At 40.0% G+C, this 24,844-nt stretch overlaps 1 protein-coding gene across 1 annotated transcript in view; it reads right to left on the reverse strand.

The window, feature by feature from the left end:
• The window catches only part of Plekhg1 (pleckstrin homology and RhoGEF domain containing G1), a 194,333-nt gene that overhangs the window by 122,194 nt on the left and 47,295 nt on the right, over nt 1-24,844 (reverse strand). Inside the window, exon 2 of the mRNA XM_070010950.1 lies at nt 16,436-16,477. The gene's annotated coding sequence lies outside the window, so the exon portion shown is untranslated. The remainder of the gene's footprint in view (nt 1-16,435; nt 16,478-24,844) is intronic.

Genomic DNA, 24,844 nt, shown 5'->3' on the forward strand with positions numbered 1-24,844 from the left:
ATTAATTCTTACCACTTACATCAATTAGACTGGGCCAAGATTGGTAATTCAGGCTGAACCTAATATAAAACCTCTGCTTAATAGGACATCTGAAGTTAAAATGGATCTGTTAAGAAATAACTTCTGGTTATATATGGAGAGTTAATAATCGCATGACTTAGATTTCTTCTTGCTGGTTTTATAGAATGTATTTAGTTTATTTAAACACAGGCCAATCCAGGTGTTGCAAACACAGGTGTGTCCCTAACTCATGGAATGTAATCTGAATCTTGGGCATTTTTTCCCCTATTATATCTGGTGTTAGTAACTTGCTTTTACTGGTGACTCATGCAATCTATGTGTATTTCAGGTAGTAGAATGTGATAGCTGCAAGAAATGTTTCTATAGTTTCATTTTTGTGATTTAATTTCATCTTAGAATCCAATAATCCTTACGGCTTATTATTCCACTGAGGAAAAAAGTAGTTTTATCATTAAAGAAGGATTAATTGAACTATTTAAGGAAGAAGATAAAAGATTGAATATCCTTACATATGGTGAACACGAACAACTGAAAGCTGAGGTTGCAGGCTGAGCCTTCCTCCCTCCAGTGCCCCTAAACACTTCCCCCCACCCCCAACACTGGACACAGTAAGACGAGGTTAAAGTCATGCACGCTGCTTTGTGACAGCCCTGTGTCTGAGTCCTGGAACTGAGGGAAAGGAGACTGTTAGGTAGACAGGGATAGAAAATGGTGATTACAACACATGGCAGGTGACATTTGGCCCATCATGATATTTTTGTTCCCAGAGTTCTTAGGGCTCCTGCTCAAAATGGTGTTTCTTCTTCCCATCATGCCCTGGAGTCCCATTCAAATACTTTCCATACTGCTTTGTGTTCCCACTCAAAATTTATGTCAATAGTGAGGTCATGCCTTGTCTATGATCTAGCATGACCAATCATGACTTTACTTCCACACTCTTGCCCGTGGTGGAAACCAATGAGAAACGCACGTCAACAAATGGGCCCTACCTGACTGACCAATCACATTCCTGAGTAGGAGGAAACTTGGAGTCTGGGCTCCAGGGCCCTTTACACAGAGAGTCTATACCCTATTTTACTTTCAAGAACTTGCTGCTTTAATATACTTTACTACTCCTCTGCCTCTTAATTCTTTACCTGGCAGAGAAATGGTCCCAAACCCCCAGATAACATCAGCTCTGCCACTTATGAGAGTATGACCTGAGTTAAATTTCCGAATGCTGCAAGTTTGTCCAGCATGGATTAGTAAGTGGAAAGTGGAATGAAAGAGACATGAAGAAGGGTTGGAAATGCTTACTTGGGAACTGATACCACAAGATATGGGAGAAATCTTCTTATCTGGTCTCCTGGCACATGTGGAGTCCCAGAATGTTTCTTACCAATATTCAGTATTTCTCACTTCGTCTGCTACATTAATCCATACACAAGTCTTGAGTTCATCACTATGTTTTCAAGTAAGAAACTCTTCTCAACTAGCCTGTACCTTTTCTAGGAAAAAATGCCTGGACATTATCTAGCATTATTATCTAGCAACATTGAAGTGAAGTGAAGTCCAGATGCTTCAATGCAGTTCTATCATCACTGATAACAACTATTGGAATCCAGCTGTCTTTGCTCTGTTGAGAAAGACAGTGCTCTCAGATGAATATTTCTTTCCTCAGCATCAGGCGAATTCTGAGAAAGTCAAAGGGGTTTGGGCTGAGAATTCATTCATTCTGGCACTGCTATGAAAACAAAACAGCAATTATCCAGATAAGCAACGAGTCTAAGTGAACTTTCTGGTGAATTTAGAGTTAACTATAAAAACCTCTTTCAACCCTTTTAATTATTTTCCTCTCCTAAACTAGGTCATGCAAATTTCCACTTCAGTATGGAATCCAGTCTATAATTTAGCCTTTCCTTAATGATTCAGAATTTTATTCTGTTTCAATGTCAAGTCCAACAAACCAGGCGCCACAGCCTGGTGCTGGTGGCTCATGCCTGTAATCCTAGCTACTCAGGAGGCTAAGATCTGAGGATCCCAGCCCAAGCAGAGAAATCTGAGACTCTTATTGCTAATTAACCAGCCAAAAGCCAGAAGTGGAGGTTTGGCTCAAGCGGTAGAGAGCCAGCTTTGAGCAAAAAACAAACAAACAAAAAAACAAGGAAGAAGAGGAGTTCAAGACCCTGAGTTCAAGTCCTAATACACACACACACACACACACACATACACACACACACACACACACACACACACACACACACACACACACGTATACACATACACACAGAGCCTACTGCCTGTCACTCCACTCCAGGAAGACAAGTGAAGAAAGTACATTTCCCAGAGATTGACAGGTTAAGGCACTTGAGAAAGTTCCTCGTTTTTTTTCTTTAAATACATTCTTCTTGTCTATTATTTGGGGTTTGTGATTAGGAGGAAGGGGGTTTTGACTTTCTTTTATAAACCAAGTTGAGGAATCATAGCTCTTTAAAGGCTTTAGCTTACTTCGGCTTTTTTCCACTATAGGAATATAGCAAGCTGAGAAGTGTTAATGAAAACATTCACTCATTGGCCAGCAAGCACTGGTCTTAAGCAGAAGACAATGAGCTCTGTCTACCAGGACCTTCATCTGAATGAACCCTTGGCCATCCTTCTCTGACTGGGATTGAGGCAATAGGTCAAACTCTAGAGGTCACAGATCACACCGAGTATGTTAAACCAAGTCGTAGAGTTCTGTGCAAATGCTTGGAGATAAAAAGATCTTTTAATAGGATGGAGCATACCTTAAATGTGTTTTTGGAACGTACAGCTCCGATGATTTGCACTTGTGGAGAGGACACTAAAGGCTAATTTTGTATGGCATTAGAATGGTTGAGTGAAGCCAGATTCCTCTTCCCAGACTTAAATTATGTAATCAGAAATAGAGCACCCAAACTGCACATCAAATAGTCTTGCTTTCTGGCAGACTATGAAAAAAGAAATCAGCTTTGGTGTTTGAAGTCGACATTTGTTTACACAATGCAACCAACCCTGACTGCCAAACACAATAATTAAATGCTTTAACAAGTATGAGATCTTGCCAGAATATGTAATTTGAGGGGGCAAATAAGCAGAGGTTGATATATGCAGCAGAAAACGCTGAATTATTTAGTTGGCATTGCTCAGGAGCAGACACACTGAAGTCTTAGTTACAGAAACACTAGAAGAACAGAAGAATAAGCAGTGAGGTTGCTTATTTTACTTACTACATCTTCCTTTTTATCTCCAAATGGTGTTCTTTCTTCACACCCAAACCCAAACAATGAGGACTTCTCCCTTTCCTGTCATTGTAAAACCACCTGTGTAGAAATGAAATTAAACATCTACAAAGAAACAACCTCTAACCATGCTTTTCTTTGTTTCCATTCTTTCAATGATCAAAGGAAATCTGAAGTCTTCTTGGTTCATCCCAACTCTATGACTGGTAAAACACAGCACCAATTTAATAATGGGCTTATCATTATATTAAGCAACTAATTAGGTCTTTTCAAGGGATGCAACTTCTAAGGCAAAAGCAAAATCATCCCAATCTCTTTGTACACTTATCTCCCCAATCAGACAAATGAACACGCCCTCTTGCTTACCTTTGGAACTTGGAAAGAAAAAGACAGAGCACGCTTCAGCAATGGCTAGACTTTACACAGCACTTCAAAGCACTAGTACCTAACACAGCCACAGGCCATGCCTGAAGTGCATCAGGTTCCATTTTCCTAACCAGCCCAGAGGTCATCCAAGCAGAGGGGTCCTCCTGCAACTTTAAAGGGCTACTGAAACCCACTATTGGTGGCCCACACCTGTAATCTGCTACTCGAGAGGCTGAGATCTGAGGATTAGGCTTCAAAGCCATACCAGGCAGGCATAAAGTTCAGGAGACTCCAGCTCCAAGTAACTAGCAAAATGCCAAACTGGAGGCATAGCTCAATTGGTAGAGTGCCAGTCAAAGCAAGAAAGTAAGCAAGAGTATTAGGGCCCAAGTTCAAGCCCCAGGACTGACATACATTAAAAAATATTGCAACAGTGAGACATACAAGTTGTATGTCGAAAACAAACTTTACAACTTTGGTGGGGGGGGGAGGGATGAGGGAGGTGGGGGGAGAATGGGATGGGAAGGGGAAACAAAGGAGGAGGCTACAATGCTTGATAAGAAATGTACTCATTATCTTGCTCATGTAATTGTAACCCCTCTGTATGATTTTTTCACAATAAAAATTTTATTAATAATAATAAAATTACTTTGAAAAAATATGATTCCACAGATTGTTTTTCTTATAAAGTCAGTGAAAGAAAAGCAAGAAGCTATGAGAAGAGAATCTATCTACTTAAGTCAATTCTTTAGTAGAAAAAATAACTGAGTTTTAGAAATTGATTATTGGCTATTTATTCTGAAAATATGAACCCATGTAAAAACCAATATTTTTTCTTCCATCAAAATCCATGGGACTCTTGAAGAAAAATAAATAACTCACTGAGGAATACAGATAAAAATTAATTTTAAAAAAGCCAGTGTTTTTCCTTAAATGTAAAAATCCCTCAGTTATTCCAGGAATGATTTAAAAAGGAAATTAAAAATACATCTTAGGATCAAAATGTAGGTTAGAGCCATGTCAACACGGAGAACTCATTGCCTAAGACCATGATTAGAGTTTAAGAGTCATTCTTTCTATTGCTGCACCCAACAATGTCAAAAGGACTGAATAAACAGTCCAGCAACTGTGAAACAAAGTAAATCATTGAAAGCAAATTAAAAATTCAGCACCAAAGAGCATCTCACGATGTTCCACATTAGCTGAAGGTTGCATTGGCCTCATGGCCTGAAGCCTGTGGTACCCAGAAGATGCAGCTGTTCAGGAGGTAGGCATCACACACCGAGAGAATGACCTTTGTAGAAATCAAAGGCTACTGCCAACAACTCTTCAATTGCCATCCTTCCAGACCAAAGTCATCTTTTTTCTTCACTCCTACTCATTTTGTACAATCATGACACTGCCCAGCTATTTGTAATGATGCCCTGTGAAAATTCTCACTTCCCCTCAGTCTGAAGATGAGCTCTAACACAGGAATATTGTTCTAGCTTTCCTGAAGCCACGGGCTATTGGTGCAAAGGTGTGTCTGTCAATCATGAACCTTGGGGTGGCAGGTTTTTTGACTGTCCCACAGAACTAGATGCTTGTGAATGGAGAAAGGGGAAGGACAAAGAATCCCAGAGAAGGAAACTCAAGCTAAAACATTAAAAAAATAAATTTGGATTAGCAATCACTTTAAGAAAAGATTATTGCCAGATGTACGAAAATCATTGGCCCCAATAAGTTGGCTCTCATTTTATTTATATTTAAGATCAAGTAAGACTCTGTTCCCTATTACTTTGTACAAACTACGGAGGGATTGGAGAAAATTTGTATTTTGTGTCATCAGAAGACTAAAAATTTTTTTCTAGAGACAATGGAACCTTTAAATAAATTAATCACTTTTTAAAAACCATTACCACATTCTTCCTTTCAAATAGTCGAAGTTATTTTCAGTCATTACATATAAAGCATTCTAATTTTAAGGCCCTTTGTGCTAGTATTTCAGTGCAGGCCCAGTTGGGAACACTGAGCCCCTCTGACTGGAATGCTGAACTCCTGCTTGGTCATCTGCCAGAAGAACAGAGAAACCACTATGTTCTAATAGATCAAAGGACAGTTCAATGTTCCAGAATTGTCTCGGACTTTCCAATAATAGAAACTAGGCTGAATAGGGGTACAATTTCTCCAATGGACCATTCAAGTTTACTAGTGAAGAGCTCAAAATATCATACACATTGCAAACAAATCCAGAAATTTACCCAGGGAACTACTGGCCCTCCAAGAAAACTGTAATTATTTCCCCCCCCCCCCCCGCCTCCCCTTTGGAAGTGGACAACAGGAACTGAAAAGTATTTGAGAGAGCCACCAAGAACGGAATCACTTTATACTTGCTTTAGAGAGTTGTTCTGGTAGTTGAAGGCTCCCAGGACAAATCTGGCTTTGGTTATTTTTTTTTTGCCAAGGTTGAAGGTAGGGCATCCAGTGCTTTAGCTTTAGCGTGTTCTTGGCAGATGGAAATCACAGTGGGCTTCTCAGCCTACCAGGGGCACCAAGACACAGGAACATGTGAATGGCTGGAGTTCTAACTCATGAGAATCTCATGTCTAACCCCAACTAGCTCACAAATGAAAACTAGGCTTTGAGACACAATCTTCATTTTTATATTCCTAGAAAACTGATCTGTATGCAAGCTTTCAGACACTGTTCTATGTAAGTCAATCTTCAAGTATTCCTCTTTTTTTTTTTTTTTTTTTTTGTCTGTTATGGGGCTTGAACTCAGGGTATAGGCGCTGTCCCTGAGCATTGTTGCACAAGGTTACTGCTTTACCACTTTAAGCCACAGTGCCACTTCCAGTTTTCTGGTAGTTAATTGGAGATAAGAGTCTCATGGAGTTTTCTGCCCAGGCTGGCAGATCTCAGCCTCCTGAATAGCCAGGATTTCAGGCATGAGCCACTGGCATCTGGCATTCAAGTATTCCTCTTTATGTGGCACAAGAATACAAGAGGTCTTGGATACTGTTCTGCCTGATGACTGACTCGGAAAGCTTTTAAAGGAATAAGCAATGCTCTACAATAAGAGGACAGCAACTTTATTCACTATAGTTGTGGACTGGTCTTTATAGCTCCATTTTTTTCCAGAATTTGAAACTCAGCTTCTCTAACGGTGCCAAGCATCACTGAAGTACAGACTTCCCTAGATGATGTGAACGCAAATTCAATGCAGAACTGAATTAATAAGACATTGTTTAGACACATCTGTTTCAAATAGGAAAAAGGCTGCTATAAACAAGGGAAATTAACAGACCATAGGAGGCTAGCAGCTAGACAGTGTGTGATTACTAGTCACTAGTAGATTATTATTTTCCAAGGTATCTGATAATGTTAGATTGTATGCAACAAACAGAAACCTATTTGCTTCAAAGTCTATTTTAGTGTCACATGAACACAACACAATACAGTCTATCACCCATTTGGTGAACGCAAGATACTTGATTACACAGATTGTTGAATTTGTACCCCTTTGTATAACCACTTAAAAAATAATAAAAAAGAAAGTCTTAGTGTTAATCTTTAGTCATACTAAACATCTACACAGTTACATGTAGAAATTCTTTTTGAAAACGTGTGTCTATGGAAATACAAGATTTGACAATATTAGTGAAGAAACATCTTAGGGATGCTAAAGCCCTGAAATTTAGCAGTGAGCTAATGGAAGGTAATAAAAATCAGGCCCTTATATAAAATATGTTCACACAGCTCTAGTTCTCATGTTGTAGGACCTAAATCCCAAGCTCCAGTCTAGCAAATAAGTATCAAATTACCTACTTCTATTTATTTCTCAAGATTACCAATTGTGTATGTCATTTTGTAGTATCTATGATGTGTGCCTATATGTGGATTACATACGCATATGTGCATATACATAACACATGTATATATGTATATATACATGTTTTATGATGGAAGTTTATGATGGCAATCGTCCTAGGTTAGAAGCGATACCTTGATTCCAATTCCATTTTTGATCTGAGCTTTTATTCAAATTTGGTAGCATTATCAGCTCTCTTCAGACCCCAGTTCTCCCATCAGTGACATGAGATACTTGGGACAAGGTCTTTACTGTGTCTGAAATTCACACCTAGGTATGGATGAAGTAAGCAGAGGCACATCAGGCTCACTGGCTGTGATGAGTAGGATAATGCCCCAAGCAGAGGACAGGGCAAGATGACAAACAGACACAAATCGGCAGTGAGTGGACCAATATGGCTGAAGCAGAGGGGATATAGGCTGAGGAGTGTGCAGCAGATGCAGACAATCAGAGCTACACTGCAAAAGCACTTTAGGCTGGAAGCCAATGCTATCTTGTGATGACCTTGGCTTGATGAGAGGAAGGCCAAGTTTACTCTTGTTCCTCAACTCTCCTCACTGGGCACCATTCCAATCTGAATGTACTGGCTGACTTCAGACAACCACAACTCCATCGAATAGCAGAATGTGGAACATCTGACCCTTGTAATATATTTTGCTCAGGAAGCTACACAATATTTATACAACTTGCCTCTCTTTATCTGGACTGCCAGGTTAGGGGACAGACTCAGAAGGAAGCCTACATCTCTGCTGCAACGTGTTTGGTTTTGTTTAGGGAAATTCTTTGACTGTTTGGTTTTAGGACAGGCTCTCACTGTGTGGCTGAGGTTGGCCTCCAAACCACATTGTAGTCCAGGTTGGCCGCCTTGAACTCTTGATCTTCTTGCTTTGGCTTCCCAATTGCTAGGGTTGCCAGTCTGCATGGGGGATGGATGTGAGGTGCCATCATGGGCCGATGGTCTATGATGACCAGGTTTATATTTTAAGGTCCTTCTGGACATTCTCTTGAGCTCCAGAATGGGGCTACCATGATGATATTGGTTAGACACTTGTTAGACACTTTTACCACCCAGTTTACAGCTGAGAGCAGCAGTGGCCTGCCCCAGTGGCCTGTGTCGATGTCTTCAAAGAATGGAGAAAAAAGAAACACTCTGATCAGCCTTGACCTTCATTTCTAAACCAGCCTTGGTAGGCAGGAAAAAAAGTTTTCTTTTCTAAAGCTTTCTCTTCAAATAACATATACTGACAACAAAGGATTTTGTCTTCCAGTGGAAGCAGCATTACTACAATTTATTTAAGTAACTTAGAACCTGCAAGCAGACTATAGTCTAAATGGCACCAAACCTGGACTCAGTCTTAAGTATAGAGCATATCTTCCCTATAGGGTTAGCATTTTATAGGACAGAGTCCCAAATAGCCAACATGGACTATTCTACAAGGCACTAATTCTACAAGGATTCTGCCCTCCTCCTGGCTACAATCTAGTTCTACCTGGCGGAGCTAGACGATTTCTGGCTGAAGTCTGGAACCAACCTTGAAGGTACTATTATTGCTCCATTGTTCTCTGCTCCTGTGCCCACCCACTATGTGTGAATCTTAAAAACCAAAAGAATGGAGAACAGGGAATATTTTCAGCAAGGAATTTTAGTTAAAACTACCTACCCCGGAAGCATTTTCTCTGGTTCTGCACAGATTGAATAGTTTGACCCCAGCACATACACTACAAAGAACAAAGAGCTACAGGCCTGGGCCACACTCTCAGCGTCAGTGGTTCTGGGGGTAGTGTCAGCTGGTTGAGGCACCTTCTAGTCAGTCGGGCCTTGTCCACTTAGATCAGAAGATGACGATGACATCATCCCTGTCCATAACACGACCTATGTCCTCCCCACCCCCTCCACAAGGTACTGAAAAAGAACGTGAGCAACTTTGTGGAAGACTGGAGTCTGCAAAAGTGGTTAGGGATGGGAATTAGGAGGTGACCGATTTTATTCAGAACTGTGTACACGTTTGCTTTTCTCTTCTTCTTTCTTTCTTATTTGGTCCAAGACCAGGACTGAACTTGAACCAGGACTGATGCTGAGCCACACCTCCAACCTCTGTGTCCATGTTCTCTCATCCCCCCTCCCCCGCTCCCCTCCACCCCCCCCCCCCCCCCGGCACAGGCAAGTTGGTCACCCAGCCTCCTTGCAAAGAGGTAATAATCCACACCCAGGTCTCACTGAATCCAGAATTGCAATGTCTTTCTTTCACCCAATCCCCCCTCCCTCAAGGTGTGCGGCTGGCATTGAAAACACTTTTAAAAGAAGTGACATAAAGATGTTTTAAATGGACTTGTGAACCTCAGCACAGATGCCTGACATGAAGAGTGCTTCATGTGGGCTGGACAGAAGGACCAGGAGGTTCTTGAGTGAAGAGAAGAACCATGAAGAAAAAGAAAACAGGCCTAACTGAGAGGCGCTTGGGAGATCCCAATGGAAAACACCCAGGAAGAGTTAGAAAGGAGCCGAGGGGCTCAGCAAGAAACCTCCTTGGGCTAGCATTTGACTAAATGCCTAGTTGCTGCAATAGTCCTTCTATGTGTGACCCTGCGTAACTGTAAAACCGCATTTTCTCTGGGAATGACTGTGCTTTAGAAAATCAAAGGAATCCAACCCAGGGCCTCATGCATGCAAGGCAAGCACTCTACCACCACATAAGCAGAAAAAGCCAGAAGTGGTGCTGTGGCTCAAGTGGTAGAGCTCCAGCCTTGATCTGAAGAGCAGAGTGACAGCACCCAGGCCCAGAGCTCAGGCACCACAACCAACAAAAAAAGAAAATCAAAGGAATATATATGAAATTACAACATTTAAAGAGACCAGACTTTACACTTTTAAGACACAGAATATTAAAAAAGAAAATAGTTGACTTAATACACGAGTTGTGATAACTGCAACTCAGTGTCTTTTGAGCTTAAACAACGAATGCTTTAAAACCCCACTATGCTCTAAAAAGGCTGAAATCTTCCTTCAGAATAGACATTCCTCATGGCATGGGAAAGGCAAGATGGCATAAGGCAATAAAGCACAGAATCCTAAAAGTAGCTGTACCCTACATGCTGACATAGAGACAGCTAGGATCTGGAATGAGACAAGGAAAGGGAACAGGCAGGGGAGGAGACCATGTTGGGCTTAAGTTCAGTCAACAGCAGCCCAGGCCTTGATTCCCAAAAGTCATGCTGGGTAATTTTGTTTGACTGACTTGTTAAGCCTGGGAAATCTAGTCCAGTGTGTCCACAGGTTTTCAAATATGACTACTGATGGTCTCTATTCCCAGTCCAAGATGATTATCTCCATCTGTGTAGAGCAGATATGGCTTCACTGAGTGTATTTTAGGTGGCGGCCTTCCCGTGCCTGTTAGTTTGGTCACTCATTAAGTCTCTGCGAATCTAACCAAGTTCAGCATCAGCCACAGACATTTAACACATAAAATTCAGCATGATCCCAGATAATATGGGAAAGATACTATATCTTGTTTCTAAAATACAATGACTTTGCCTCTGGCTATAACAAATGAATGATTCATTAACCTTTATCTCCCTACTCCCCTTGCCATCAAAAAATAAAAGCAAAACAAAAACATAAATAAAATAACCCTAGTTTGAAACATATTAAGGTAAAATGGTTAGGGCTTAAAGTGTTGACCAGCCACTAAAAGCAAAGGAGCAATGTGAAAAAGCTCTCTCAGAAAGACAGATCAGAAAAAAAGTTAAGGAAGGATATTCATAGTTGGATTAATAACAAAAATAACTTTGATGTAATGCATAGTTCTGTGCACAACAGAAAATGATGATTATTTCTAAAACCACAGGACTTTTTCAATCAAACAACTGACATCTGAAGTCCATTTCTTCTGATCACCTTTCCTCTACCCTTGATGTTAATTTCTAATTTACTCTAAATTTCAGATGAATTTCTAAATTCTTCTGCCACACTCTGGCTTCACAGAAATGTTGTTTGTAGGTGTGTGTTACCTTCTCAGGCCCACTTTCTAAGAGTCCCATCTACCCCTCCCAATACGTAGCTCCACTGATTCAATGTAAACAAGTAATTCACGATCATCTCTAAACAGGTCATATTTCACATGTTATCAATAACTTATGGTTAGTAATTTTATGTGGTGCATAAGGAATTCATCAGGATCTGTTGAATATTGTTATGTTGGAAGAAGTTTAACAGCAGAAAGAAACGTTCTCCATATTAGAATTGCAGGTGGCCCAATGTTCTCCATCACCTGTGTTACAGCCGGGGTCAGCTAAATGCTTCAAGATGCCCCACACATGGGCCATGTGGAACAGAGGCCCATCTGGGGAAAATTACCATATAGGATCTCCCTAACTGGCAACTGTGAGGCCTGGCTCTACTACCATCATCCAGGTAGAGAGTGCAGAGCTTTGTCCTCTAAATGTCCTTTCCCTGGCTCCTCTCACAGACCACAATGGTAACTTTGATAAGCTACATTCCTCCTCTGGCCCAATTCTGTGTCTGTGCTAGTCTATGATGGACCTTCCTACAGAACAATACAGGAACAGGTGAAAAGGCTGGAAGGCAGGGTGTGATGATGTAGGGACATGGACAGAGGTATTTCTCTGCTTTAATTTGGGAAACCTGGCCTGGGACACCTCCCTGTGGATCATGTGCAGTTCAGGAAAGCACAGAGCTGACCTCAGATGAGTGACTAAGTACCAGTTCCCTTCCCCATCGTTAACAAAAAAAAAGATGCCTCATGCTTGACAGAGGCAAATCCATACATCTTGAATGATATAACTCGATGCTTTAATTCTGTGACCACTGTAGTTTGTGCAACACATCTAATCTTTGTTATTTTCAGAAATCCTTACCATGATGCCCTCGTGTCAAGGTGATCAGAGGATTTTTCTCAGGAAGGATCTAGAGGGAAGCACTCTGTGACTTGGTAAAGATCACACATTGCATTTAAGTCTATGTTCTGCCAAGAATTCCACCGGACGGTGGTATTATTGGCAATGTCTCGCTCAATACAAGTTACTAATTCACAGTGTGAGTCATTGAGCAGTGCTGTAAGCACTGATTATTTTTCTATTAGCTGACTTGTGAAAAATTTATCAGCCCCAAGTAAAACAGGACCCTGGGAAACAGAAGCAAGGTCACCTACAGGACCTGTGAAGGGATAGACGGTGTAGCTTCCTTCCTCAGTGCTCCTTCATGATAGTGTTTTGTTAGTCTCAAGGGTTAAAAAAACAACAACACAAAAATAACCCCACAATGTTCCAAAACCACAGAACCTTCAGCTGCAAGATAATGCACCTCAGAGATACCACAAAAACATCTACTGAGGAGGGTGTGGGACTATTTCTTTGAAGGATGGTAACAGCATCCTTTGGATGGGGACGGAAGAAACTCGAGATCGAGGCTCACCTGCTGGAGAAAAGTGGTGGGCCACAGGCACCGTGGGTCAGTAATATCAACTCTAGAGTGGAGAAACACCGTTTCTAATAGTTAGCATCTTCACTGAAGATGTACTCTACTCTCCTGTTACTCAACCAAGTAAAGGGCTCAGGAAATTCTAGCAAGAAGAGTACATTTCAAGACGGTCTTAGCACATGGGACCGTTTAGAATGAGATATGGTGTCTTCATGTTCCTAGTCTCCATTGTGCACTAAGCAGCAGGTCTGCTCAACCCTTCAGCAAAGAACTGAAGTGGGTGGTGCCCTAGACAGGAGGGCATGAGATACAAAAGGCAGGGATGATTTATTCCAAATAAAATCGTCTGTCTGTGTACCTACTTATCTTCCTCTTTACCCCCCCTCTCTCCCTCTCTCCCTCCCTCTCCCTCTCTCTCCTTCTCTCTCCCTCTGTTTCTCTCCCTCTCTCTCCCTTCTTGTTTTGGTTCCTGTCCTGGGGCTTGAACTCAGGCATGAGACACCAGCTCTTGCTCATGGCTATCACTCTGGCACTTTGAGCCACAGTGTCACTTCTGGTTTTCTGGTGGTTAAGTGGAGATAAACAAGAGTTTCATGGACTTTCCTGTCCAGGCTGGCTTCAAACTGCAATCCTCAGGTCTCAGCCTCCTGAGTAGCTAGTGAGTACCCTCCAGAGTGGCTCAATCTGTGTGTGAGCCACTGACGGCCAGCTCCTACCTGTTTCTTTTTGTAGTACCTGAAAAATGCACAGGCTTACATCTACACACACACACACACACACACACACACACACACACACACACACACACACACACACACACACACACGCACAAAAACACAGTTGGCATTATTAACAGAAAATAATGCATTTCTTATACTTCTCTGATTTTGTTGTCAAAATTTTTGTGAGTTAGGACCACTGAATCTAGTCAAGCGAATTAAAGTCAGTCAATCATCTCTAGAAGTTCTTGCTTTGGAATGCCTTTGTGGCTTCAGAGTATAAAAGCTGGGATGGAGAAGACAGCTCTTCTCCACAGCTGGCAACTGGCTCCCAAGCTGGATCTTCCTCCTGAGGGGCCATACACAGTTCTGCGTACCTGCCAACACCTGCGAACAACGTGCAGCAGTGCTCTGAGATGCCCAAAGCAGGACCAGGGCATTTCAGATTGTTCTAAAGAAGGAAAATAGTTCATTATCCCAGCTCCTCTTACATATCTGTCTTTTCCTAATATCTATCTGCAGGCAAAACAGACCAAAGTCCTGGTCCTCAGGGAGCCTGCGCCGGAAAAGGAGGCTGCTCACAGTCAGCACCCTGGCTTTAACACCCCAGCAACCTTCAGACGATATTCTCTACACAAATGATAAGTCCCCAACACTGAAAACCAAAAGACAGTATTTTCTTCAAAACTACAACATAGTTTTGAAAAACCAAACAAAGCCAGATGATCCCCAGTGACTGAAAATGTTTACATTCAGGAACACAGAGACTACCCAACAACAAGGAGGCCTGGGCAGCACACATGGAGCTGGGGCAGCACCAGGCCAAGGGGCACCCAGGAGCCCTGAGTCAAGCCATATCACACTACAAAGCTAACAGAATTTCACCTGAATATCTAGAAGGAAAATTTTTATGTGATATCAGGAAAACAATGAATAGTCGCAGCTAACTATGTGTCCACTTATTTCTCTGTAGCTACAACCATGTGTGTCTCTGAGGAGCACAGACATCATTTGCAGAAATATAACCTGTTCCAAAAGAAGACACAAAAGAAAGTAGCTATTCTTCTCAGTGGAAAGGGAAGCACAGGTCAGGCCACAGAACTGCTGGGGACCCTGGGCACTCTGGACTTTGTGGGCTCTTTCCTTCTTAAGAAATCATTAAAAAATATACCACTGGTGGCTCACGCCTGTCATCCTAGCTACTCAGGAGGCTGAGCTCTGAGCATTGCGGTACAAAGCCAACCTGGGCAGGAAAGTCTGTGAGACTCTTATCTCCAATAAACCACCAAAAAAACTGGAAGTGGCGCAGTGGCTCAAGGGGTAGAGTGTTCACCTTAGGCTGAAGAGCTGAGGAACAGCACCCAGGCCCAGAGTTCAAGCCCCACGACTGACAAAAATAAATAAATTAAAATATGTAGCAACTGCACAGATATGAAGACAAATGTAATCCAGGCTGTATTCACTATTATATACGGTAGGCCCCTGCAATCCACAGGAGACCACCATTGGGGAAATACTGCGCACGCATGCTTACGGTAATGTTCAGGGCTGTTCTGCGCGTGTCCAATGCGTTTTCCCAGCAATTGGGCCCAACTTCCGTTAATGACATCTGCTTATCAACAAATCCAAGATTTTCACTTGATAGCCTCACTTAAATACATTCACTTGCATCTTGCTTTTTAAGAAACCACTTGCTTTGGGGGAAGGCATAGGGTCACAAAGTCAAGATCAGGGAACAACTCAGCAGATCACACAGTGACTTAAACACAACTGTAGATAATATTGGGCTGTGAAATGAAAAATGTTAGGCACTTAATTTCTTGTTTGTTTTTGGAATTTTTGTTTGCAATAAACCCACAAATAGGCAGGTTCACTGTATTAATTACCATACTTATTTTTTCTCTTGCTTTTAACAGAAATTAAGGTTAAAATTTTGTTTTGTTTCTGAGGGCCTGAAGCACTGTGCCTAATAAACAAGCCAGCTATGGACTAGAAGGTCTTTTGATTGTTCAGCTACTCAGCATTCTACACATAGATTAAGCAAAAGAACTTCTCAGACTTTCCTACCAGTAATAAAGACCTGCAGGATTAAAAAACCAATGCCCTCCAGTTAACAAAACAGTAGTGAACACTGCCACAAACCAAGCAATCTTCACTCCATTAAAATACGATTTGTCTCTGAAAATAATACTGAGCCCTGGAGGAATAATTGAGCATATTAAATATTTATAACTCCAAAGAAGCATTCTGACCTTGTTGGTTAAGACAACATACTCTAACTTACTGTTTCACCTGGACTTTTCATTTTGTTTTTATTTTATTGCCTGTTTTTTGACTTGGTATAAAAAAAAAAACCATCTTTTTTTTTGCCATAAAAAATGAATACTATGCTTACCAGACTGAGTTTCCTTACCTAGTTCATGTATTTCTACCACTTAACTCAGCACTTGATGTGCAACTAAATAATGTTGCAATGACATTTGGGGTCTTGTCAAATAGGCTCTAATGTGTTCAGAGATGACTCATTAAAGTGCCAATAGGAATTAAAGTACCTAACAGAAAGGCGTATTCCTTCCTTCCTTTGCCTCCCTCTTATCATTCATTGTGGTTTTTAAGTACCACCACCACAAAATGGGAGCTTTAAATCTTGATGAAGAAAAAAGAAGTTAGAAAAAATGTCTTGCTGAGTGTATATGGACAAAAATACATAAAAGCTTAAGTGGTAAACATACTGATCTTTCAATATGTTTCATACCCAAGTAATAACAACGATAAAAATGCCACTTTCAGAGTGGAATCTCACCTTTACCACGTCTTCAACGATACGCCTCACATCAGTCTTCACCTGTAGTAGAAACACACACAAAAAAATTGCTTTTTACCTTTCCAGAATTATGTAATGGAGAATGGATGAGATATTAAGATAAACTTCAAGTGGCAAAAAGTGACTGGCAGCTGAAAGGCTAGAATTTCACTACGAAAAGACACCTAATTTTGTAACAGACAATAATCATGAAAAAACATAACTAAAAAATAAAAGGCCTGATAGGATTTGGTGTTAGAGAGCTTGGTACCCCAATCTTCTTTGATCTCCCCCCACTCCTTTCCTCCGAAGAACTAAACTTTAAAGAACTCTGAAAACAAAGGGGCCCAACAACTTGCTATGGTTTAGAGGGCTGGGAAGTAGGGTATGGAGATGAGTAATGATTTCACTCAGTCTCATCCCTAGCTCTGAAGCACCGATCAGCCACAGGATGGGAAGAACCGGCTAGGCTATGGCCACTCCTGCATCCAGTGTTCTTATGCCGGTATTCCCCCTGTAACTCCTCAGCTTCCATCTTTTGAAGTCAGTAGAGGTGAGTTCCTATCATGGGGCAGAGGGAAGAGCTTATACCTGGTAAGGTCAGTGGCTTTTCTGCTCACTTCTTTCAGAAACCAGAACCATAGACGTCTCAAAGTTTATGAATTCTTTTCTTTTCTTTTCTCTTAAAACAGGCTTAGTGTTTATGGGATTTTTTTAAAAGTTTTTTTTAATTGTAAAGATACTGTTCAGAGGGGTTAGTTACATGAGTAAGGTAATGTATACATTTCCTATCGAGCATTGTTACCTCCTCTTTTGTTTTTCCCCTACCATCCCTTCCCTCCCCACCTTCCTAACTCCTCCCTCGCCCTCTCCCCCAAGTTGTAAAGTTCGTTTTCAACATAGTGTCTTGTACATCTCATTGTTACAATGGGTCAACCTGTATTCTTGTATCAGCATTTTGTTATTTCCCTTCCCCTTCCCCTCCCCAAATTAGAAAAATGTATATACAAAATACAATATGCAGGGCATGGGAATCAAATACAATGAAAACAATCTTTTATAATCTGTGGATCTATGAAATTACTCAAAAAGACAAACAAAACCAAAACCAAAACCAAAACCAAAAAAAAACCCTCCAGTTGATGCTAATCAAAAAAACCCTTAAAAGTGAAAAGGCAGTTAGAGAGCAGCATTGAAAGGAGGGAAAGAAACAACAGAGTATGCTAATTACTTTTAGAAGAATAGTCCAAGGAGAGTGCAAACTTCAACTCTTTTGATAAAACAATCTAATGTAAGTTAGCTAGGTATTTTTGGCTCATATCTGTAATTGTAGTTACCTGGGATGCCAAGATCCTGAGACTTCTAGTTTCAAGTTTGCCTGGGGAAAAATATTCTCAAGACTCCATCTCCAAAATAACTAACAAAAGGCTGGGCTAGAAACATGATTCAAGTAACATAGCACCCATAAAGTCCTGAGTTCAAAGTCCAGAACCTCAGACACCAAAAAACCCTGCTTCATTGCAAAGCATAAACACATTTCTGGAAATGTGTTTCTTAAAATCTAACATGAAGCTAGAATTATTCAAGGAATATTTGGGAGAAATGGAAAAGATCAAAATCTTAAGAGTTTTCAATAAAAATATCCTTGTGAATACATTTTGAACATATCAATGCCAAGTTGTCTCAGATGATATTTAAATGATCAAAACTAAAACTACAATACAGAATACAGAAGCTGAAATGAATATGCATAGTTTAATAATTGATTCATAAACTCTATAAAAAGCTTTCAGAATACAGGAAAAAAATGAGGCTTCCAGGTTTGTTTGTTGAAGCTAACAGAAAGCTGAGAACAAATCTGTTAAAACTCCAAGAGAGAAAAGTAAGAGGCTTGTTTGATTTAGATAAGATATAAGAATTCTAAAGTGTTCAGAAAACCCTATATGCAGTAAATGACCATTTTACTCTAAGTAGCCTTTATTCTATACACATACATAAATAGACCTCTCATGCCCTAGCAATAGGTTATAAGTGCTTTATGTGAAAAAAAAAAACTCAACACCTATGCCTGACCTCTCAGTAACCTAGGAACAGAATAATGTCACCATGATGTTTAAAAAAAAAAGAGAGAGAGAAATGCTCTAAAATCAACCAACACCATTGTTAATAGAAAGTCAGGAATGACATGGAAGGGACAAACACAGTAAGACATATTGTTCTGCGTCCTCAGTTATAGTTAAAGCCCAAAAGGCTGGTCTCAGAGAAGTGAGTTAGCAGCAGTCACCAGAGAGGCAGGAGGCGGTGGAGGGAGAATGGCAAAAAGGTCTGGAGTATTGGTGGAGCAGAGGAACGACTTCCAATGTTCTGTAGCACACCAGGCTAACATCTATTAATTGTATATTTTGAAAGAGCCAATAGTAAAGGGTGTTGAATGATCCCAGCACAAAGAAATGACAAATATCCGAAGTAGTGACTATTCCACTTACCTTAGTTCGATCATTTCCTATGGTGTACATGCACTGAATTATCACAGGGCACTCCATAAGCACGTGCAATGATTATGTGCTATTCAAATTCAAAATGTAGTATTTGAAATATCAAAAAGGACATGGAACCTTAAAAAAACTCAAATGCTCACTATGAAATAGTGAAAGGAAATGACTAGCCCATCAGCATTACAAACAAGTGACAAGAGTGGGTACTTAGAAAACCAAGAGGGGTGTGTGTGTGTGTGTGTGTGTGTGTGTGTACTTAGAAAACCAAGAGGGTGTGTGTGTGTGTGTGTGTGTGTGTGTGTGTGTGTGTGTGTGTGTGTGTGCACCAGTCTTAGGGCTTGGGTGTGTGTGTGTGTGTGTGTGTGTGTGTGTGTGTGTGCACCAGTCTTAGGGCTTGAACTCAGGGCCTGCACACCGTTCCTGAGTATTCATACTCAAGGTTTGCACTCTACCACTTGAGCCACAGCTCCACGTCTAGCCTTTTTTGGTGGTTAATCGGAGATAAATCTCATGGACTTTTCTTCCCAGGCTGGCTTCAAACAACAATCTTCAGATTTCAGTCCCTGAGTACCTAGGATTACAGGTGTGAGCAACTGGTGCCCAGCTCCAACAGAAAGCTCTAAAAAACCTCTTAGAACTTATTTGACTAATTACAAATAAATGAAAATAAAGACAATCTTAAAATAGATGATATTCAGAAAACTTATACTTACAGTTCTACATAGATGGCATTTAAGGAAATTTTAAGCTAAGTAAAGACCATGATTTCATCATAAGAAATATTAAAAAGTACAAGTGTACATTTTTGAAAAAAGAAAAGAAAAGAAGTGCTATATTGCAGGAAATTCAATATGAAGTAAAGCAATGAACTGGCTTCTTTGTCACTATAGGAATGTGGGAATAACAACAGGGCTTTTATAAGCCATGCATTTATATCCTTACTACCTCAGAGGCTGTTCTGAAAAATCCAATACAAAATTTTTAGTGCATTAAGACTATTTGATTATCTAAGATTAAGTGCAAAATCCACTAATGTAGCATACTCCAGACATTAAATACAAATAGAATTTGATGTAAAAACAAAACAAAAAATAGCCATCGATATTATATTTATGCCAAGAAAATACTAATTGCACATTACTGAATAACAGTGAAACCAGACAGTTTATTTCTTTTGGTCTAAGAATAATGCTAAGCTTAGAGTTGGGAATGTAAGCAAATCATGTTTAAAGTAAGTTATATAGGCTCATTGCACACTGCAACTAAGGCAAGTTTGAGTATAAAAATAAATAAAATGTCAGGGTTGGGTTTGTAATAAGGAGATTTAAGTCCAACACAGTACCATGTCTGAAATAAGCTCACTTTTAATTTTAACAACGAAAAGCCAGTCCTTCCAGAATGAAATTAACAAAATTACTCAGGAAATTAACAAAATTGTCCAAGAAAGGAACACTTTTCTCTTTATATGTAGGGCAAAGCAAAAGGCCTGTTGATATGTTCTGTGACTCAGTAAAAGCAGCTTCCAATGGTCTAACTCAGGCATGGTTTAAAACAGGAACAACTTAAACGTTGTTTCTTTTTTTATTATAAATTTTTATTTTTTGTGAACATACTGTACAGAGGGGTTACAATTACATGGGCAAGATAATGAATACATTTCTTATCAAGCATTGTAGCCTCCTCCTTTGTTTACCCTTCACATCCCTTCCCAGCCTCCTCCCCCCCGCCCCCCCAATCCCCGCCCTCTCCCCCCCCCCCCCCACCAAAGTTGTAAAGTTCGTTTTCAACATGACAACTTGTACTTCTCATAGATGCAACGGGGTCCACCTGTATCCTTAAACGACTTGTTTTTCCATCTCCTCCACAAATTATACCGACATCAAATATAGTGAAAGCAGGGGTTATACTGTGGGGGAGGGACATACAAAGCAACAAAGAAATAACACTTTGGAAAGCAGTATGGAGGTTCCTGAAAAGACTTCACATAGAGCTCCCCTATGACCCAGCAATCCCACTCCTGGGCATTTACCCAAATGTTTACAAACAAGACCACACTAAAGCTACCAGCACAACTATGTTTATTGCAGCATTATTTACCATAGCTAAGATATGGAACCAACCCAGATGCCCCTCAGTAGATGACTGGATCAAGAAAATGTGGTATATATACACAATGGAATTCTATGCCTCCATCAGAAAGAATGACATTTCCCCATTTGTTAGGAAATGGAAAAACTTGGAAAAAATTATATTAAGTGAAGTAAGCCAAGCCCAAAGAAACATAGGTCCCATGGTTTCCCTGATTTGCAATATCTAGTATATGTATGAGTCAAGCAGAAAAAGTCAGATAATGTGATGTTAGGAAAATGAACCTTTAGATATGTATTTAAATGTTTTTTTTTCTTTCATGCATTTGTTTCTAACGTACTTAAAAGTTATTTCTAATGACAACGATTCTACTTATGATGGTAACTTTGTAAACACTTGAAGCACAAACCTTTCTTATAAAATGTCAATTAGTCAACACACAGGAGCCCCAAAGATTCATTCATAAGCACAAATTATCCTTATTTCAAAACATACAAGCTTTAGAAAAGAGAGTGAAAATTCACACATGGTCTATCCAGAAGAACAGGACTTTAAATCAGCATGTATTGGTAAAAAGGAAAATTTACCAATGTTCCTTCCATAAATTTCTGTACCAGGGTTTGAACTCAGGGCTTTATGCTTGTTTGGCTGGCACGCTCTTTTGTGTGAGCCATGCATGCCTGTAGCCCAGCTTTTGTTGACTAATTGGAGATGGAGTCTCACAGACTTTTCTGCCCGGGTTAGCTTTGAACCATATTTCTTTGGATCTCAGCCTCCTGCGTAGCTAGGGTAACAGGTGTGAGCATTGATGCCTAGCTTGAAAATATTTCTCAACTCAGTGATGGCCAAGTAGACAAAATTAAAGTGAATATTTTTGAGGGGATACAAAACTTGGTTACATAAATCTCCAAAGAACCTCTGTGTGGATGAAATTCTTGCTTCTGTCAACCTTTCATCTTGAGATGCTATTCCACATTTGCCCATTCTTATTTGGGAATGCTAGCTAGGTAACCCTGTAATTGTGCCTACTGCAACAGGAAAAGTCACTTTCTTGCTTCTGTCTGTGCTTCTCTGAGCCACAGCTGTAAATCACAAGCGAGTAGTATTGGTTAGTCTAACACAAATTGGCTTCTTAGCATCAAAGGGGCAGAATAATATTCTCTGCTGTTCTAGAAGTCCAACATTCATTTACCCTCCTCTGGTACACAGTATAGCAGCATTTTTTTGCTCCTTTGCCCTGTTCCCAGCCATGTGCTCTGAAGGTCATTAATTAAGCTAGGCCACTCATATGCATCATTGTCCTCATTATTGTGATTGGTGCATGGATGGGCACCTGCCCCAACCCAGACCCATCAGAGCCAATGAAACTTCATCTGAGATCTTTTCTTCAAAAGGAAACAGACCTTTCCCTGCTCCACTTAGAGGCAAACAAGGGAATATTCATAATCTAGAGCTGCGGACAAACATGTGGGGCCTGACAGGAGGCCAGCATGGAGGAATCTCATCAGTCAAATCTCAGTGCTTCTGAATGATGAAATAGGCTCATAAATAAACACCAGGAAGCAGAGCACTTGAAAGGGGTGGGGTGGGGTCAAGGGGAAAGGCAGAGATGAATGAAAAGAGAAGGTGGGGGGAGAATGTAGTCAAGAATTCTGTGAATATACTACAATGAATATACAAGAGTGAGGGAAGGGGTGGTTGGGAGGGATGGGTGAGCATATTGAAAGGGGCAACACTGATCAGGACTCATTGTATTGAGAGACTGTTTTGTTGAATGGCAACCCCTAGGTACAACCACTTAAAGAGAACAAGAAAAAAGAAATAGGTTTAGACATGTACCATGGGACTTGCTTTCCTCACTTGTGAAATTCTTCCATGCCAGTTTTCTGACAATTATTTCTGTAATTATTTGCATGGGCAGACAGTATTTTCTTGGATAACTTGTGGTATATTTATAGATAAGTCATGTCCTGTCTAATGACATTTCAGTCAATGATTGATCTCATGGATAACAAATGGCCTCATACAATTACACCACCTAATAACAACAGCGATATAAGTTTGTGTAAGAAAATTCTGTATCAAATAACCCAATAATACATTTCTTCGACAGTTGTTCCACCATTAAGTGACACATGACTCTGTGCTCTATCAAACCTGTACGGGGTTCTCCTCATACAGACAATGTCACACGGGGCACCGGTACTCATGTGCAGAAGATCATACACTACATGAATGAAATTTCTGGTTATTTATCAGACACATGTTAAAATTTACTAATTGCAACAACTTTTTTCAAGAGTAAATCTATCAGTTTACAATCCACCCGGAGTATATGAGAGTTCTTAGTATCATATTATGGCCAATACTTGATGCTATGAAATTTTAATAATATCTATTCTGAGGAGCATTAAACTGTACAATGGTGATTTAGACATGTGTTTTCTTAGTTAATTACTATGAATTATCATTAATTTTCATAAGATATTTAATATAATTGACCACTCCTGTTTTCTTTCCTGTGAAAAATCTTATCCAAGTATTTGTCCCATTTTCTATTAGATTGTCCTTTCCTTATGAATATTAGAGTGCTAGCTACATATTCCTCGGTATCTAAATCCACATGACTGCTAAGGGTTATGATCTGTTATCAATCTCACTTGACAAATGGGAGCTCAAAAAGGTGATATAGTCATTGATGCTCTCTTTAAAGACTTCTGTATTTCGTTTAAGATTCATTTTCTGCCTTAGGGAGACAGATACATTCTTCTGTATTTCTTTTAAAAGTATTATAATTGTTTTACGTTTTAAGTCCAAGATCCATTTGAAATTGATTATTATAGATGATGTGTGTCAGATACACATATTCACTTTTTCCATAAGGATAGCCAATTACCCTAAAATCATTTATTAATCTATCACTTCCATTGATTTGTAATTCATCTCTGTCACATATAAAGTCTTTATACAAATGTAAGCCTGCTAGCCGCTGATGGCTCATCCCTGTAATCCTAACTACTCAGAAGGCTGAGATTTGAGAATTGTGGTGCAAAGCTAGCCCAAATAGGAAAGTCTGTGAAACTACTCAAAAAAAAAACTGGAAGTGTACAGTATTTTCACAATAAAAAAAAAGAAAAAGAAAAAAAAAAACTGGAAGTATCTCTGTGGCTCACGTGGTAGAGCACTTGACTTGAGCAAAAAGATCAGGAACAGCACCTAAGCCCAGAGTTCAAGCCCCAGGACAAGCCAAAAAAAAAAAAAAAAAAGTGGGCCTGTTTCAGGACTTGTGTTTTATTAACCTAATTGATTATTTCTATTATAAAAGTTACACTGCATATAGATAATGTATATCTAAATATATTTATATCTATATCAATCTACAGTTCTCACTATAAATCCATATATATATATATATATATATATATATATATATATATATATATACATCCCTATTGTCTAATGTTACAACTAACATTATTTTTTGGGGGGGGGAGGTCCAGTCATGGGGCCTGAACTCTGGGCCTGGGCACTGTCCCTCAGCTCTTCAGCTCAAGGCTAGCACTCTACCACTTGAGCCACAGCACTATTTCTGGCTTTTTTCTTTTTTCTTATGTGGTGCTGAGGAATCGAACCCAGGGCCTCAAGCATGCAAGGCAAGCGCTCTACCACTGAGCTACCTTCCCAGCCCACAACTAACATTATTAACAATACAAATAACATTGCCAGATTCTTCTGTTTCTTTTTCAGGATTTTTGGGCTATTTATAGGTCTTTGTTATTTTATATAACATATGTCTTTTGGAATCATACAAAAGACATGTTAGATT

This window comes from Dipodomys merriami, unplaced genomic scaffold (genome assembly GCF_024711535.1).
Source record: "Dipodomys merriami isolate MVZ:Mamm:240054 unplaced genomic scaffold, mDipMer1.0.p SCAF_8, whole genome shotgun sequence".
Taxonomy (NCBI): domain Eukaryota; kingdom Metazoa; phylum Chordata; class Mammalia; order Rodentia; family Heteromyidae; genus Dipodomys; species Dipodomys merriami.